The sequence below is a fragment of the Dermacentor variabilis genome, chromosome 2, assembly GCF_050947875.1.
Source record: "Dermacentor variabilis isolate Ectoservices chromosome 2, ASM5094787v1, whole genome shotgun sequence".
NCBI lineage: Eukaryota > Metazoa > Arthropoda > Arachnida > Ixodida > Ixodidae > Dermacentor > Dermacentor variabilis.
This window is the reverse complement of record NC_134569.1, coordinates 254,415,347-254,434,525: the sequence shown is the minus strand read 5'-3', so window position 1 is coordinate 254,434,525 and position 19,179 is coordinate 254,415,347. Positions and strand designations below refer to the sequence as shown.

The window sequence follows — 19,179 nt, the reverse complement described above, 5'->3', positions numbered from 1 at the left end:
ATGACAAACAGTACAAAAATTATTATTCCTAATTATGCATTGCGCTCAGAGTATTTGCTCTGTTTTTTTTTTTTTGCCATTGCAAATGCAAAATAACCTTCAGCATCATCGACCACCCACGTGACCTTGATTTAAATTTTCGCAACTACGTTCGCGTGCGCGGCAGGCAACGATTCATTGGTTCGAACACTGAAACTGGTTGCTTATTTTGTGCTAAAATCAGTTTATTGCGCTTCGATAACACACGTTGTGTAACTTGGGGTACAGTGATGGCTTCGCGAGGGGAGACGTAAGCTCGAAAGGTGAGTTTCGGTTGTGAACCACGCGGAACATGTCTGCATCGAAAGGGGAGCCGGATTCTACTGCGACTGGAGACGGCAATACCGGTGAGTCGTTTAACATGCTTCGACCGCTATGTAATATTCCTCTCGTTAACTTATAGCTGGAGACAAGTTAACGAACTAGGTGCGGCATTACATATGGCCCGTGAGGACAATCCGTTGTTGATTCAGAAATAAAGTTTCACTTGCGAGGCCATCGTTATACACACAGTCACGAATGAGAGAGTGACATCGGAACGCGGGTCACGTTTTTCGTCGCGTTGTAGCCGCAGCCATGGGTGACTGAGTAGGCTTACTCAGTCACCCATATCTTTTTAGAGTGCACCGGCAACTTCTTTCGTACGCAAAACCGAATAGCCTTTTGGTAAACTGAAGTGAATCTAGTGATATAAATGTATTAAACATTTGCACGCATGATAATTCACACTTATTTTGTTCCTGTTGGTTCCTAATGTTCTTTCTGTTCACTTTGGTTTCCTTAAGAACAATTATTTTTGCCGTAGTGAAGCGGTGCATCATATTCGTGCTGAGAAAAAATGCATCATTTCTAATAGCTTCATGTCTTTCATGCATTTGCTTGTGGAACTTGCGGTGTGATCTCTTCTATTGCGTATAAGCGCAAAAATATTCTCATTGTAATCCTAATAATACCCAAGCTGTTGACATGCATTGTAGTCAGGCAGACATCAATTTTAGGGACAGTGGCAATATTTTTTTTTACTTAACATGCTGCTTAAGTACCCTAGAACAAACAGTTCACATTTGCTTGTGTTCTGGAGTCACAAGCCGTTTCAATGTATATGTGACGCCTTTTTGCATATCAAATTGCAAAATTGTGTTGTTCTTTTTTTTTAGTTTCTGATGCAGTGAAAATTGTTTTTCCAGACATGCAATAGAGAGGACGGCATCAGAGTAGAGCAATAGACTCCATGCGCTAAAGATAAACTACTGCCTGCTACAACAAGGCTATTGTGTGGACTTTTGCTGCTCCTACAAGGTAAATATTACCGGGTTGAGAAGTAAACATGCTTGAAATATGCTGTATTGGCTTGCTAGTCTTGATACACCTCATTTGTTTGTAGCAGATGATATGAATGTGTGTTCATATTTACGGTTTATCCTATTTAACTAATTATAAAACATAAAAGAAAGCACTACATTACTTTGGCTAATCTGTGCTGTATCTCATGCGTCACTGTTCTGCTCCAACAGTCTGCACCAAGCACATCTTAGTCATCATCACAGGAGCCCCCATCTACATCAACAGGAAGGCGTTGGAGCCAAACTTGCAATGCTTCAACACCACGAACAAAGAAGTCGATCCAGAAGTACTTCGATGATATTTCAAGTCTGCAGACGACAGTCTCAAGAGTGAAAAGAGCCTCTGCCACCACCAGCACGGATATTGGCTGACTCATCCAGGTGCCTGAAGAAAAATATTTTGCGTGCTCAGATGCACCTGCAACCTCTAAACAAGCACGGACGACGCTGGCCAAAGGGGTTCCGTCGGCGTGCCGTTCCTTATTCAGCTTTCCATTGCCCATTATTCTTAGAAACCACTCCTCTTCCTCATCCAAGATAAAGGTCAACTGATTCTTTGCTCATACTTAATACCAGTCATTGTCTAGTAGCGTAAGGTATATGTAGCAGTATTTTCTATCCCGGTGTTCACAGCGCAAAACGTAGACGGGACACGAGACCAGAAGGCGACACCACAAGCGCTTGTGGTGCCGTCTTCTCACCTCGTGTCCCATCTACGTTTTGTGCTGTTAACATGAGGAGGGGAAACCAACAAGCCCAAGCTGCTATTCTAGCGAAGTATTTTCTAGTGTACGTTGCCATGTGTAATTACTCTCCTGAAAAAGCTGATGTGGCAGCGGCGTGTGTCTTGCATTAACCTTTGCACCGTGTGCTATGTAGCATTTGACTTTTCATAATGTTTCTTGCCTTCAGTGCTTGCATGGTAGAGTGGACTCTTTCTTAAATGCAAGTTTTCTCATTACCATATTTAATTCCTAGTCTCGTTCAGGATCGCTATTCTTGCTCGACAACCTGTGTTTTTGCGCAAGCTACATTGAAGTGATTCCTTGCGGAATCTTCTTTCACTTCGGTCCGACTTGGTACTCGTCACCGTGTTACATTTCTCGTATGTGGGAGCCATGGTCAGTTGCATTCGGAACCAGCCTCTCGAGGCAAGTACCTGCTCCTGCAGTCCGCACAGCAACATAGACTCTGAATTTACACGCACCGTGATTGGTGCTCCCCATCCCGTCCTTTCCTGCTGCGGCCATGTGCAACATTTGCTTGTGGCCTTCCTCGGCCATGATTTGGCGTGAAAGTAGACCAGCGTTCGTGATTACGTGGTCCGAAGTGTATGAAGTTGATAGCCACGCGGGTAGAAAGGCCCGGAAATCTGGCTGTCGAAAGCGATGCCCACAAATCAAACCGACCAAGTCCGTATTGAGTGAAAGTGGGGCACCAAGTCTGAGCGACACATCAGCGGCCACTGAAAGAACAAGAGGAAACGTACAGGTTAAAATGCAGGAAAGTTCATGTCGCTCTGTTGGCCGCAGCAGCAGATGCCCGAGTCACTCGATTGCTGTGCGGCAACCCATTTGTCATCATCATCATCATCATCATCAGCCTGGTTACACCCACTGCAGGGCAAAGGCCTCTCCCATACTTCTCCAACAACCGCGGTCATGTACTAATTGTGGCCATGCCATGCCTGCAAACTTCTTAATCTCATCCGCCCACCTAACTTTCTGCCGCCCGCTGCTACGCTTCCCTTCCCTTGGGATCCAGTCCGTAACCCTTAATGACCATCGGTTATCTTCCCTCCTCATTACATGTCCTGCCCATGCCCATTTCTTTTTCTTGATTTCAACTAAGATGCCATTAACTCGCGTTTGTTCCCTCACCCAATCTGCTCTTTTCTTATCCCTTAACGTTACACCTATCATTCTTCTTTCCATAGCTCGTTGCGTCGTCCTCAATTTGAGTAGAACCCTTCTCGTAAGCCTCCAGGTTTCTGCCCCGTAGGTGAGTACTGGTAAGACACAGCTGTTATATACTTTTCTCTTGAGGGATAACGGCAACCTGCTGTTCATGATTTGGGACTGCCTGCCAAACGCACTCCAGCCCATTCTTATTCTTCTGATTATTTCCGTCTCATGATCCGGATCCGCCGTCACTACCTGCCCTAAGTAGATGTATTCCCTTACGACTTCCAGTGCCTCGCTGTCTATTGTAAATTGCTGTTCTCTTCCGAGACTGTTGAGCATTACTTTAGTTTTCTGCAGATTAATTTTTAGACCCACTCTTCTGCTTTGCCTCTCCAGGTCAGTGAGCATGCATTGCAATTGGTCCTCTGAGTTACTAAGCAAGGCAATATCATCAGCGAATCGCAAGTTACTAAGGTATTATCCATTAACTTTGATCCCCAATTATTCCCAATCCAGGTCTCTGAATACCTCCTGTAAACACGTCGTGAATAGCATTGGAGATATCGCATCTCCCTGCCTGACGCCTTTCTTTATTGGGATTTTGTTGCTTGCTTTATGGAGGACTACGGTGGCTGTGGAGCCGCTATAGATATCTTTCAGTATATTTACATACGGCTAGTCTACACCCTGATTCCGTAATGCCTCTATGACTGCTGAGGTTTCGACAGAATCAAACGCTTTCTCGTAATCAATGAAAGCTATATATAAGGGTTGGTTATATTCCGCACATTTCTCTATCACCTGATTGATAGTGTGGATATGATCTATTGTTGAGTAGCCTTTACGGAATCCTGCCTGGTTCTTTGCCTGACAGAAGTATAAGGTGTTCCTGATTCTATTTGCGATTACCTTAGTAAATAGTTTGTAGGCCACGGACAGTAAGCTGTTCAGTCTATAATTTTTCAAGTCTTTGGCGTCCCCTTTCTTATGGATTAGGATTATGTTAGCGTTCTTCCAAGATTCCGGTACGCTCGAGGTCATGAGGCATTGCGTATACAGGGTGGCCAGTTTCTCTAGAACAATCTGTCCACCATCCTTCAACAAATCTGTTGTTACCTGATCGTCCCCAGCTGCCTTCCCCCTTTGCATATCTCTCAAGGCTTTCTTTACTTCTTCCGGCGTTACCTTTGGGATTTCGAATTGCTCTGGACTAATTTCTCTTCCATTATCGTCGAGGGTGCCACTGGTACTGTATAAATCTCTATAGAAATCCTCAGCCACTTGAACTATCTCATCCATATTGGTAATGATATTGGCGGCTTTGTCTCTTAACGCATACATCTGATTCTTGCCAATTCCGAGTTTCTTCTTCACTGTTTCTAGGCTTCCTCCGTTCCTGAGAGCATGTTCAATTCTATCCATATTATAGTTCCTTATGTCAGCTGTCTTACGCTTGTTGATTAACTTCGAAAGTTCTGCCAGTTCTATTCTAGCTGTAGGGTTAGATGCTTTCATACGTTGGCGTTTCTTGATCAGATCTTTCGTCTCCTGCGATAGTTTGCTGGTATCCTGCCTGACGGAGTTACCACCGACTCCCATTGCACACTCCTTAATGATGCCCTCAAGATTGTCGTTCATTGCTTCAACACTAACGTCCTCTTCCGGAGTTAAAGCCGAATACCTGTTCTGTAGCTTTATCTGGAATTCCTCTATTTTCCCTCTTACCGCTAACGCATTATTCGGCTTCTTATGTACCATTTTCTTCCGTTCCCTCCTCAGGTCTAGGCTAATGCGAGTTCTTACCATCCTGTGGTCACTGCAGCGCACCTTGCCGAGCACGTCCACATCTTGCATGATGCCAGGGTTAGCGCAGAGTATGAAGTCTATTTCATTTCTAGTCTCGCCGTTAGGGCTCCTCCAGGTCCGCTTTCGGCTGTCCTGCTTGCGGAAGACGGTATTCATTATCCTCATATTATTTTGTTCTGCAAAGTCTACTAAAAACTCTCCCCTGCTATTCCTAGTGCCTATGCCATATTCCCCCACTGCCTTGTCTCCAGCCTGCTTCTTGCCTACCTTGGCATTAAAGTCGCCCATTAGTATAGTGTATTTATTTTTCACTCTACCCATTGCTGATTCCACGTCTTCATAGAAGCTTTCGACTTCCTGGTCATCAGGATGTCAACTCAGGACATCATGTCATCAGGACATCAACTAAGATGTCATTAACTCGTGTTTATTCTCTCACCCAATCTGCTCTCAATCAAGCAGACATATTAAGGCTTCATTTCCATGACATATCACGCTCAGTAAACTATTGCTACATTTCAGAAATATAAGCAATCACCAAAAACAAACTAAAGCTTCCGACGACAGAGAGTTAAGAGAGATCGTATAATGACCCCTTAAGACTCTCGGAAGGCAACAGAGTGCTCACTACTGTCGAAAAAAAAGCAGCGCGTGGTCCGGACAGAATACATTACACAATGCTCGCTCAACTACACCCTAAAGCATTTGAAACATTGCTTCGTATTTCCAACAAAATCTGGGAAGCGGGAAAAATGCCGAATGAGTGGCAGAAAGCCATTATAATCCCTTTCTTGAAAGCTGTACAGCATCCTACAACAGCAACAAGCTACGCACCTATGGCACTCACAAGCTGTGTTTCAACGCTTATGAAGTCATTATAAACATAAGAGAGACATACATCCTTGAAACTGAGAACCTGCTGGATAACCATTAATGTAGGTACAAGAAACGTTGCTCTACAACATATCATCTAATCCAGCAAGAACTCGAGATACGTATGGCCTTTCCTCACATGAAATCTACACATGAAATGAGGATCTACACGTGAAATATGAATGTGAAACCCTGTTAGGGGATATTTTAAACATGGTAACGTCAAACAAATACGCCATATCAATTAGGTTATGCTGGGTACCAATTAAGGCATGTTGGGATATTGGGTAATGAAGCAGCGGATAGGAGCGCATCAAAGGCAGCGTACAAAGACATAACAAAGACAACACTTCCATATAAAGATAGTATCAGTGCAATTCGGAAGCCCTTGAGGTCAAAATGGCAACACGAAAGGAACCATTGTATAAGCAACAAGCTACATCTTATACAAACCGTAATTGGCGAGTGGAAGTCGTGAACTCACTAGCAGCGGTTCCATGAGCTGAAGTTGTGTCGGGTTCGGGTTGGACACACACTCTTAAACACAAAAATTTTCTCCTTCGCAATGAAAACCCGCCAACTTGCTAAAAATTTCATGAACGTCTTACAGTGATGCACATGTCCACACATCGAAACAGACTCGGAAGCTTTTACACAACCTGTATAACTTACGTACACCTTTACACCCTGCCCCAATACTGGCAGATGACCCGCTAGTGCCATTTACTAACTTGCTTCACGTTTTAGAGACCACTGCTTATTTAAACCAACTATAATGTAACGCAGTTTTACCTGCTTTAACGTTGCGTTTTCTATTGCCTTGTGACTGGCGCAGGCCCGAGTAGCCTTTGCGCCATCAAACTCCAACTAGCTAACTAACTAATGCTGCCCACTCACCACTTTAGCACGTTTCGACTGTACACGCACTGTTCCTATAAGGTGTTAATAGCAAAATTACACATGCTTGTAATTTGCTTTTTTTCAGCTGACGCCTTCCGGCGGACCTTCGTACGTGAACTACTGCTGCTTACCCGGTGCCACAACGTTGGATGAATGCACAAAAAGCCCGTAAAGAGCACTCATATAGAGTAAAATAAAGATTTTCTCATTACGAAAGGCGTCTTGCATCTACTTTATAAAACTGTACGTGGTACAGATTCGATGGAGGCTTGTAAAGGTCGTTCGCCATCATTTTTGCTTAATAATAAAACAATTTCGCACCAAAACCACGTGCAGTTGAGCAGTAGAAGCAAAAAAAAGAAAGAAAATGCGCCGCGCCAATTAGCGCCGCCAGCGTAACACGTTCCAGCTAGCGTTCAAAACGCGCGCGTCCAAAACTGAAACCGGAAGTGTGGTTAAGGTGGCTGGCGGCTTGGAGCCGCTACCGTCAATTCGCGCGCCGGGCTCTATGAGAGTGCCCGCTCTTGTTCAATTTCTTCACCGCGCGGTGGAAGAGCTTCTCAAACAGGTGCAAGAGCTCAAAAATGAGCTAAACGGGGCGTGAGGCACGGAAGGTACTTGAAAAGAGACTTGAAGCAGCCTAGGAAAAGCTGAACAGGGCCGCCATTGCGACCGAGAATGTGCGTGACAATGGAACGCAGACCCCCGACGCGACAGGCGCGGCAGGGTCAGAGAAATACGTGGAACGCAGGCAGGGTGATGAAGGGTTAGCTGAAAAGAGCAGCACCTACCTTGAGGCCGCTACGTGGAAAAAGCAGGAGCCCAGGGGACAATGCCCCTTGTCGAGTCCGATTCACACGGAAAATGACAAAGGGAAGCAGGAAGAGGTAGAACAGAGTGAAAGGGTGATAATCGCTGGCGATTCAAACCTGGCTGGCTGCTCAAAAGCAATTGTGGAGAGGGTGAAACGCGACAAAACAGTGGCAGTAGGGACATTTCCAGGGAGCACACTGGGTTCTGTCATGGAGCGAGCAAAAGAAAAGCTCACGGAAAATGCCCACGTGCGCAACCTCGTCATAGTAGCAGGTGGGCTAAATGACGTCCTAAACAGGAAAGGGCCAGGACTCGCCCAGCGCTTTGCGAAGGGGGTGGACGACTTGCGCGAGCTATCCCCTCAGGTGCAGATCGTGGTGTGCACGGTGCCGGAGGTGCCTGTGCGTGACAGTCACGTACAAAGAGCCGTAATGGCTGCCAATGAGGCAATATGGAAAATGAGCCGAGAGAAAGGCTTCGAGGTTGTCGAAGTAAACAGGGAAGTGAGAAGTTGTGGTGGTTTTAAACGAGATGGGATCCACTTCAATTACAGGCTAGCACGAGAAGTGGGCTGGCGACGTGGGGGTCGCGCTGTTGCTTTTTTAGGGGGCCTGCGGGCGCTCAGGAGGTCAGAGTAGGTAGTAATGAAGAAGGTCCCCTAGGGAAACATCAGAAGAGCATCGCCGTAGATAACAGAAAAAGGAGGAAAAGAAGAAAAAGAGCTCGCCATGCAATAGGCTACATAAACATGCAGGGCGGCAGAAGAAAGGAAAACTGGGCAGAGATTTCGGAGCAGTTACACAGAGAACAAATAGGGGTGTATGCGGCTACTGAAACGCACCTTAGAGACTCAGAAGAGCCGCCAGTTATTGAGAATTATGTTTGGGAAGGGTGCAACAGAACTAAGTCGGAAAGAAAGGGAGGGGTAGTCGGAATGCTCATCCATCAGGGAGCCAAATGGAAAAGAGTAAATTCACAATGTCAAGAGCATCTTTGGATATCAGGTACAATGAGTGGGAAAGAAACTTGGCTGAGAGTTACGTATTTGTGGACCGGAAATAATTGCACAGAGAAGAATAAAGAGTTAGTGGAATGCATAAGCGCTAATATTAAGGGTTTCGGGAATGGTGCTGAGATTGTCCTATTAGGTGACATGAATGCCCACATACAGGATTTAGATGGCTATACCGACAATAACGAGAAGTCAATGCTGGACCTTCGTGATCAACATAACCTCGTGATCGTCAATACAGGGCCTAAGTGTGAAGGACAGATCTCGTGGGAAGTGGGAAACCGGCAATCGACCATTGATTACTCTCTGATGACAGAAGGAATTCATGATAAGTTGAGAGAAATGGTCATCGATGAGGAAGGGTTTAAAAGCATAGGGAGGGACCATAAACGTATCATTTTGAATATGGGATATGTAGTTGGGAAAGAGAGCAAGGAGAGCAAAATGGCCAGTTCAAATCTGAACGCTGAAGAAATAGCCAATATAGTCACTAGAGTTGAGGAAGAACTTGGCAAATGGCCAAGTAAAGTGTGGGAATATGGTGAGCTTCTAAGTGTAAGAACGACAGAAATGGGGAAAGAGAAACGACATGTTCGTTGGAAAGGAAAAAGAAACCGAAAAGCTGGTGGAACAAGGAGATACGAGAAGCGATCGCCGAACGACAGAAAGCCTCTCGAGAGAACAGGCAGACAAAGAAGGCGCAGTTGCCTACGGATGAAGTAACGAGTAAATGGGAAATATACAGGGAGAAAAAGTCTATGGTTCAAATACTGGTGCAAGCAAAATTAAAAGGTGAAAGTGAACGTTGGTTGTCAGAAATACGTGAGAAAAAGAAGGCCGCACCTAGAATATTTTGGAATCACATAAAATTATTAGGCAGGAAGTCAACAACAATACAACAACATATCCTAGACGAAGATGAAAACAGACTGGAAGGAGAAGCGGCAATAAATTACATCCGAAAAACAACAGCCGAATTTTTCCAAGGCAATGACGAGGTTGTATTTGAAGAAAAAAAAAAGAGCATGGAAGAGTCCCAAGTGGAAAAGGAGCTGGTGCTGACAAATTTAAACAGGAAGAAAGCGGAAGAGCAAATTCCTAAGCGCACAGCCACAGAGCTAGACGAGGTTCCCGTTAGGCTGATAATTGAACTAGGACCAAAAAGTAAGGAAGCTTTCGTGAAAGCAGTGGAAAAAAAAGTTTAGAAGATAGACGAATACCAGACAGTTGGCACAAAGTAAAATGAATTTAATTTATAAAGGTAAGGGGAAGGAAGACAGAATTCACTCGTATAGACCGTTGACCATTACATCGGTAATATACAGGCTAGCAATGCAGGCTATCAAATTAAAGCTTCAAGCATGCGCAGAGAATAATGACATTTTGGGATAGCTTCAGAATGGCTTCAGAATAGGTAGGCGTTTGGATGATAACTTGTTTGTTCTTACTCAGTGTATTGAAATATCAAAAGCAGAAATCAGACCGTTGTATGTGGCCTTTTTAGACATTACAGGTGCCTACGTCAACGTAGACCCCAACATTTTGTGGGATTTTCTGGAAGGGGAAGGCTTAGGTAACAATTGTCTGCAGCTTTCGAGAGAGATTTACCTAGAAGATACCGTTTGCGTTGAAAGGGAAGGGATGAGGAGCGAGGAGAAAGTTCATATCAACAAGGGACTGAGGCAGGGGTGCCCTTTATCCCCGCTGCTGTTTATGATGTACATGGTGAGGATGGAGAGGGCGCTAGAAGGAATTAATATCGGGTTTAATCTCCCATACAGTAATAGAGCAGCAACTCCCAGGTTTATTTTATGCGGACGACATTGTGTTGCTAGCTAACAAGCAAAGTGATTTGTAACGTCTGGCTATTCTGTGGACAGGAAGGACAGGAAGGCAACAATTTAGGTTTGAAATTTAGTGTTAGAAAATCAGGTGTTATGGTATTCAATTAAAACAGTGAACAGACAGTGGAGATACAAGGCCAAGAAATACCTCGGGCAACAAACTATAAATACCTTGGTATATGGATAAACGAAGGCAATAGATATAGGGAAACACAGGAAAAAACCATAACAGTAAAGGGGAAGAGAAATGCAGCCATAATGAAGCACAGAGCGCTATGGGGATACAATAGGTACGAGGTCCTCCGAGGTATGTGGATAGGCGTAATGGTGCCAGCACTTACTTTTGGAAATGCGGTTGTTTGCTATAAATCAGGGGTACAATCAGGACTCATCGGGAACCAAAGGTCAGTGGGTCGCCTCGTATTGGGCGCTCACGGGAAGACTACAAATGAAGCTGTGCAGGGTGATATGGGATGGACTAGTTTTGAAGTGAGAGAAGCTCGCAGTAAAATTGAGTATGCAGAACGGCTGAGGAATATGGAAGGAAGTAAATGGGCTGGGAGAGTGTTCAGGCATCTATACAGCAAAAACATTGATTCACAGTGGAGGAAAAGAACTAGGAAGCTTACCAGCAAGTATGCGGCCTGTGGGGTGGACAACACAGCAACAAAGAAGGTCAAGCGGAAAGTCAGAGAGGCTGAATTAATCTCATGGGTGGCGGCAGTGGAAAAGAAACCTGCCATGAGTAACTACTTAAGAGAAAAAAACGAAGTCAGGAAAGAAACCATTTATGATAACTCAAAGGGAAGCTCAATACTTTTCGAAGCGAGAACGGGATGCCTTAGAACACGCACCTATAAAGCGAGATATAAGAAGGAAGAAGAAGCATGTACTTGCTGCCGTAAAGCTAGGGAAACTACGGAGCATGTTTTATTAGAATGTGAAGACGTCTACCCAGCGCTCGATTTAGGCACCACTGGCCACCTTGAAGCCCTTGGGTTCAGAGGGAGCAGTGGTAAAGCAAACATGTCCGCAATACACATTAGTAAGAGGCGACTGGAGGATTGGTGGAAGAAAAGTAGGAAAACGACAAAAGACGGAGACGTACAAAAGCACAGTTCGCAATAGGGGATCAGAAAATTTGGGCGTGGTAGTTCAGATCTTTTTTTTTCCTTTTTTCATTGTTTAACCTAGGTAGGATATTAGGCAGTATAGTCGCAAGAGCTTGGTGGCGCAACCCACCGCCCCGTTCCAAAGGGGGCGCTCATAATATCCATCCATCCATCCATCCATCCATCCATGCAAGGCACGTGCGTGTGTGAGGGCTGCGGCGATCAGTCGGTGCATTGTTTGCGCTGTGTTTACGCAGCGTTTCGCGTATGCCAAGAGCTATGGCATGCTGCTGTGTGCCGGGATGCAAATCAGACGCGAAGCAGAACGTGCCAGGAATTTCATTCCATGAAATTCCTAGTGACAACGACTTAAGAGTGAAGTGGCTGCAAGTGATATCCAGAAAGGACTGGGTGCCGAATACCACATCACGCTATCCGGTCGTTTGCAGCAAACATTTCCTCCCTGGCGACTACAAGGAAGGATGCAAGACTAGGAAGCGTAAAAGAGGTGCAGCACCGAGCGTGTTTCCAGACTATCCAGAGTATATGCAACTGCCTGCGATGAAGTCCCGGAGCGATGCTGTTTTGAGAAAACGGGAGGCTGCCGTTTTGCATTCCATGTTCCTTGTCCGTGCTACTGCAAATTGCCTGCCTCGCGATGTCACTGCCGACTCTCCGCTACCGACTGCATCGTCCCCCGTGCTTGACTCCTCGAACATGGATGTTGCAAGTGGTGACGATCGGCTCCACGTCGAGCCCTACTGCAGTTCGAAAGACGAAGCGACCAAGGTAGATGTTCGCAGCTCGATGTCTGTCGTGGAACGCCAGAAGTGGTGACGAAAAGAGCGCGACATGAAAACTCAAATAGAGAGACCCAAACGAACTGCAGACAAGTATAAGGAGGAGCTCAGGCGACTTAAAGAGGAGTGCAATATCGCTGCGTTTGCTGGTGTTGTCAAAGGGGCGGGCGAGAAGCATTTGGGTGCAAGCATTCTTATCGATCAAATCAAGAATTTCAGTAATACCATACCTACCTAGTCTGAGCTAGTAGTGCGCCACTGCGTTATTCCCAGAAATCTATCAACCCGGTCCTATGAGCATATCCGCAAAGAAGGCATCCTGAAGCTGCCAAGCCGGTCAACCCTACAAAGATGCCTTGGAATAAATTCTGGCGAGGTAGTTTCACCTCCCTTGTGAAACAACGTCTTCAGGCTGAGGTAAGCAACCTAAAAGCCGAGCGAGCTAAAGTGTGCTCCTTAGTAGTGGACGAGATGCGGATTCAACAGAGACTGCAGTACAACAAACAAAGAGACGCGTTTGTGGGAGAAGTTGATCTGCGAAATAGAGTTCAATAAACAGGTGCTGGTGAACCTGTTTTGGCCAACTCACTTCTTTGTTTTGTGCTAACAGGGTTGTCGGTGCATGTTCGAATACCTGTTGGGTAGTTCCTTACAAGGAATTGCACTGGACAGGATCTCTTTTCATTGATAAAGCTTGTGATAAAGGAAGTTGATGTAATATGCTTTAAGATTGTGCGCATTGTGTCTGACAATCACAAGATCAATGTTCTTGCATTTCAACTTCTGTGTGGTGGAAGATTGAGCCATTGCACACAGCACCCTGAGGATCCAAAACGAAAATTGTTCCTCGCGTTCGACCAGTGCCACATTATCAAGAATGTGCGATCCCAATTCCTTGCCAGAGACCTTGGAAAAGATGGCGAAGTGTCTTCCTCACGCCTGAAAGAACTGCACCGGATGCAGCAAGACAGCATTGTTAAACCGGTTCGCTTTTTAACAAGGAAGCATGTTTTCCCATCTAATATAGAAAAAATGAATGTGTCAAGAGCTGTGCAGGTTTTATCACCGCCGGTCACTGCTGCACTTCAGCTTCTGAAAGAACAAGCTGGATACACATGCGACATGAGTTTTGCTGCTGTGGGGCCTACAGTGGAGTTTATGGATATGATGCACAGTTGGTTCCTACTGATGGATGTGAGCAATTGTGCACAACACATTTATCAAAAACTGCCAGATAGCAGGCAGTATGACAGTGCTGAAGATGCACGTCTAAACTGGCTAATGACGTCGTTGTTAAGTTACCTTGAAAACATGCGACGTCAATGCCAAGCAAAACAATTCCTTAGCAAGGAAACTTATGAAGCTCTTGTAATGACAACAACATCAAATGTGGAGTGCGTCAAGCACCTCCTTGCTGTTGAAGGCTTAAAGTTCGTTCTGACAGGAAAATTCTCATTGGACCCAATTGAATAATTCTTTGGATGATTAAGGCGATCTGCTGGGAGCAACATTCAGACAGATACTCGAGCAGTCCTCTCTGGTGTGGAGAAGGTCTTGAAGACTGGCCTAGTTTCAGCTTCGCTAAACAGCAATGTTGTTGACACTTCAAACCACTCACTTGGACCACTGACTAGCGAGCCTGCAGTGACCCAGCATGTGGATTTATTTCCACAAGAGATAAAAAGGCTCCTTGGTGATTTCCTCAAGAACCCAAAAAGCTTGCTGCCTACACCAGACACTGCGGCACTCTCCATGTAAGGAGGCTACTTGGCCCTTGTTGTGCTAGAGAAGTTGGACTGTAGCTCCTGCAGTGCTCTTCTCACACGACCTGCCTCATCTGCGCCCAGCGACAGCCTGATACGACATCAGGACAGGGGAGGGCTTTTTTATCCATCTGCCGGGTTCGTCTATGTGCTTTACACACTGCGAAAATACATTGAAGTGATGCTAGAGAAAAGGAGGAGGAGGAGGAGGAGAAACATTTATTAAAAAGAAAGGACAAGCAGGTGTCTTTCTGCTTGTGCGGGAGGCGCCCTTAGTCCAGGGCTCCTGCGGCTCTTGCTGTCTCCCGGGCCCGCCGCACCAGTTGCTGCTGGTTACGAGGGTCCGAACTAGTCAGCACGGCCTCCCACTGCTCGGGTGTGGGGTTGGGTATTTGCGGGGCCGCCTTCACGTCGGGGCACGTCCATGTGGTGTGATATAAAGAGGCGTAATCATTACAAAGGCGACATTTGTATGAATATAGTGTAGGGTGCATTGCGTGTAGTCTGCTTAGATGGGGGTATGCGTTGGTTTGTAGTTGTCGCCATGTTACGGCGTCTTCACGTGAGAGGGTCTTGTGTGGAGGCGGGTATTGTCGTCTGTTCAATCTGTGGTGTTGTAGTATGGCGTTGTATTGTAAAGGTGCGGGCTCCATGGAGGCGGCCGTATCCCTCTCTTGTGGCGCCCGGGAGGCATGAGCTCGGGCTACAGCGTGCGCACGCTGATTTCCACGGAGGGACTCGTGTCCTGGAGTCCACACTATTTCAACGTCCGGGAATTGGGAGGCTTGTTTGAGGAGTCGGTGGGCGATTGAAGATATTCTGCCTCTCGCGTAGCTACGGCAAGCTGCCTGGGAGTCAGTAATGATTGTGACGAACTCGTTGGTCGGACTAGAGGTGATGGCTAAGGCGATGGCTGTCTCCTCCGCTACGAGGGCGCTGGCAGTGCGGACCGTCATCGAGACCACCTCTTGTAGGTTACAGTCGACAACGCTGGCCGTCATGGCTGCCTTTTGGGGGTACTGCGCGGCATCTGCGTATAGTGTGGTGGGGAGACTGCCATATTTTGTCTGTAGAGTTTTTGCGCGAGCTTGGCGACGATCGGCATGATGTTCCGGGTGCATGCTTCTGGGGATAGGGGCTACCTTGATGTGTTCCCGGAAGTTGGGGGCCAGATGAATTGCTTGTTCGTGGCCTTTGCCGTGTGTGGGGTAGCCTAGGCGCGCTAGGACTGTCCTTCCTGTTGGTGTGAGGGCTAGTCGTTCTCGTTGGCTTGTGAGGTGGGCGTCTATAATCTCTCTTATAGTATTATGGACTCCTAGGGCTTCAAGCTTGAGTGTCGCTGTTCCTGGTGGTAGGCCGAGCGCTTGCTTGTAGGCTTTCCGAAGAAGTACGTCTAATTGATCAAGTTCCTTGGGAGTGAGGGGCAAGTACGGGGCAGCGTAGGCAATGCGGCTGATTATCAGGGCCCGGACGAGCTGTATTATGTCGTCTTCTTTCAGTCCGTATTGTTTGGTGGTGATACGGCTGACCATTCGCATGATTTAGAAGGTGGTCTGCTTGAGACGTTGGATGGTGTATGCGCCTCCGCCGTCCTGTTGTATGTGGAGTCCGAGAATGCGGACGCGGTTTACTGTGGGTATTTCTTTGTCGTCGAGGGTGAGTGTGATTCGGGGTAGTTCAGTGAGTTTTCTTCGTGATTTCTGTCGAACGACTAATAGTTCTGACTTCTCGGGGGAGCACCGGAGACCACTTGTTTTTGCATATTGCTGGACGGCGTCGGTTTCTGGCAAAGCCCCTTCAAGCTGCAGTCTCAACTGCCGTGGATGTCCTTGCAGAACATTGGGCATTAAAATGTTCACGTGCACGCAGTGACCATCACAAAGAACTTTTGAAACTTGTTTGTGCAAAGTTCTTCAGACCAATATTCACGAACTATGCCTTGTCTGTGACAGACAGGAGGGATATAGTCAAGCCACTTACATCCAAGCCACTGTCTAGGAAGTTGCTGAAGCTGCGACATGTGTTTGCCCTTATGACTTTTCTTGCTTATGACAGTAAAGTACTTGCATGTCGACTAGATGTGCCTTGCCTTTTGGTTCCATTGCATCATTACCAGGCAAAAGTCGGTAGTAAACACACAGATAAGGAACGCTTTTAGTGTAGCCTGCAAAAAACATCTTCGGAACATAAGATGGTGTTCACAGGGAGACCCTTGTACCATTGAAAAATACTCTCATATAATGTTTGTTAATGAGGTAACCTAAGGGTTCTAATGTTAGTGTGTTTTTATAGGGAACTAGCGAAATGAGTAGCATCGCCGGTGATGAAGTCGACCAACTAAAAGTTCACCTTGGAATCGCTGCTCACAATTTGCTCGGTAATCCAATTCCTCCTTTGCGTATACAAATTCCGTCGCGATCCTTCATGTCCCAACTGCCCTGCCCTTTATGCCAACCTATTCTGCCCTGTTGCTCTGTAATGGGGTTTCTTTCCCATCTCCTCCCATACTGGCTGGACTGGCTTGGAGCTGAAAGTGAACGGCGCCTGCTCGTGCAGCAGGCCATCGACATCCTAGGCGCCTAATGTTTTGTGCCTGAATAAAGTCTTATACTACTACTACTCATTTACGCACGCTTGCATATGTATGAAAACAATATATAGGTAGCCAACATCGTGACCATTCTCCCACACTATGTATGTTTGGAGAAAAATGGAAGCTGCGCTGTAACAAAGCGCAACGTTCTCTACGATACGTATTACTGCTGCGTCGTCTGCTCAATCCAGGGCTGCGGGCACCACCTGTGAGCGGCTTCGCGTACTTGCGCGAACGACGCTTGGAAACGGCTCCAGCTGCCATTGACCAGGCACAGAAAAATAAAGGAGGCTATGTCTCAACGGCGGCAATTTCTTTCTAGGCCGCCAGGCGCCGCCAGCACGATAACGGCTCCGCGGGCTTGTGACCTTTTCTGGTCGCCGCAAACAGCGGTGTTTCCACTCCTAAATATTTCTTGCTCCGTCGCCTTCTGCCGTGGAGACTACGCAGTTTCCGCACATGGTTTGTCTTTCGCGTCAGATTAGCCTGTGATCCCTTGTCGCCTACGGAGTACAGCTTCTTCGTGCATCAGCAGTGCGTACTGCTTCGCTTGAGATGGCACCAACTAAGAAAACTGCTGCGTTAAGTGACACAGAAAGGAAACGACGTCGGCGGGCGAATCTCGCTTAGGTCCGTCGAGAAACACGCCAGCCTGAAGCAGAACATCTTTGCGCGTTCGCGAAGCGCGTTCCAACTCTGCCGGCTGCTCAAGACACGTCGGAGCGAAATGTTCCCACGAAGCTACTCGGCAGCAGGACGTCGCTCGCCAAGCAACGCGGTTGCTGACCCACAAATCGTGCGCCTGTCGCTACCGCGGACCGCAAGTTCACGAAGCGATTTACTGACAACCAATCAGATTTCGCTTGTGCTGTTTACGTACGCCTGTTGTAAATGGCGCAGTGCAATGAACAGCTTCTATGAAGACACGTTCCGCTTTCGTGTTCCACCGATTCCTATGAAAGAGAGATCAATTATAATTTATTTTTTCTGTCTTTCTCGCTTTCACTTATTCGAAGAATAGTCATGTTCGCCCGAAGCATGCTGTCCATGGTGTGCCTCCTCTAGGGGCACATGCTAGGCGACACGAGAAGCCTGGTGGCTGCGCGTGCGCTGTGTTGTTGCGCGACGAGTTGGCGAGAGGAGGGAGGGAAATGCTCTGACTCGCCCTCTTCTTTTCCAGTCTGCACGGTACGGCGGGACAGGGGACCCAGAAAGAAACGAGGACAAGCGCTTACGGCCAACTGAAATTTTGTTGTCTGATACATGGTGTTATGTAAAAAAATACGGAAGGAAAACGACACACACGCACACACACAACATGAAAACGGGAGTAACTGGGCAGTTCTTCCTAAAAAGGGCGCTTTCATCCTTCAAGGGACTAACTGGATGAATGTGCGGGCCGTGTGAACATTTCGGAGAGTAAGTGCTTAGACCCTGGTCGGAAAGAGAGCAACGGGAGTACGAACGACAACAGTTACTCCCCATGCACTGCGCTGTTTTTCTCCGTTTCGTTGCGTGATGCGGTGAAAACGGTATCGTCTATAAATCGTGAATAGTACGTAGTTCGGGCACTGTCTATTGAAGTACATGCAAAGCAGCACTTTACCTCTTCGTGAGGAAATTGCGTGAAATTTAAGAGCTGTAACGTGGAAATGAAAGCCCTTCGTGCGCACATCATATGTGAGCGATATACATTAAACGCGCAAGTCAATGATAGACGGTTAGATTTTCTTAGTAAATTGTGCCTAAGTTCCTTCCGTTCCAAGTAGATTACGAACTTAACTGAAGCCATGTGTAGCTCAAACAGGGCACGCTAATCAACAGAGCAATTGGCCTTCTCTGTCGTCCTGGGTGCCCTGTTTGAGCTCGCTGCACGCATACATCGCGTAGTGGCTCAGTGTATATCACCGTATGAATACTCGGGGCAGGTTTCTTTCCGTAGTCGCTTATGGTTGCAAGTACACTCGACGTTAGACTCTCCCCGCAAAGCATACACAAAATGCCGAGTGGCTTTTATATTGCCGCACCTACATTTTGATGCTTAACCTTATCTCAAAATCCTGTTCTGTCAACCGACCTGCCGTTGTGACGTGATTAGAGTACCTGCCGTGCAGGCGCGGGCACGTGAGTTCGAATCCTACTTTCGGCCAATTTTTTTTTCAGCTCAGTAATTTTTTATCACGGCATAATTGCCTAATTTCATTAACTCCACCTTTGCGGAGTATAGGCAAATGGCAACAGTTAGACCGGGAAGGAGCAATCACCCCCCAATAATCCATTTCCTCCTTCTTAGAGTATATATATATAGCGGCTTATTGATGTTTGGGCCGGGGTCCGGCCTTCATCAGAAAGTGGAACGTTTCTGATGCAGGCCGGA

The 19,179-nt window shown here is 46.7% G+C and overlaps 1 protein-coding gene, 1 long non-coding RNA gene and 1 pseudogene across 3 annotated transcripts in view; all 3 read left to right on the top strand.

The window, feature by feature from the left end:
* Positions 1 to 19,179, top strand: part of LOC142573242 (ATP-binding cassette subfamily C member 4-like) — a 495,730-nt gene that overhangs the window by 281,698 nt on the left and 194,853 nt on the right. The window lies entirely within an intron of this gene.
* Positions 1,233 to 7,034, top strand: LOC142573244 (uncharacterized). Its single transcript, XR_012826260.1, has 3 exons — positions 1,233 to 1,338; positions 1,554 to 1,763; positions 6,951 to 7,034. It is a non-coding gene; the product is annotated as an uncharacterized LOC142573244 (long non-coding RNA).
* On the top strand, positions 12,807 to 14,500 carry LOC142573243 (uncharacterized; annotated as a pseudogene).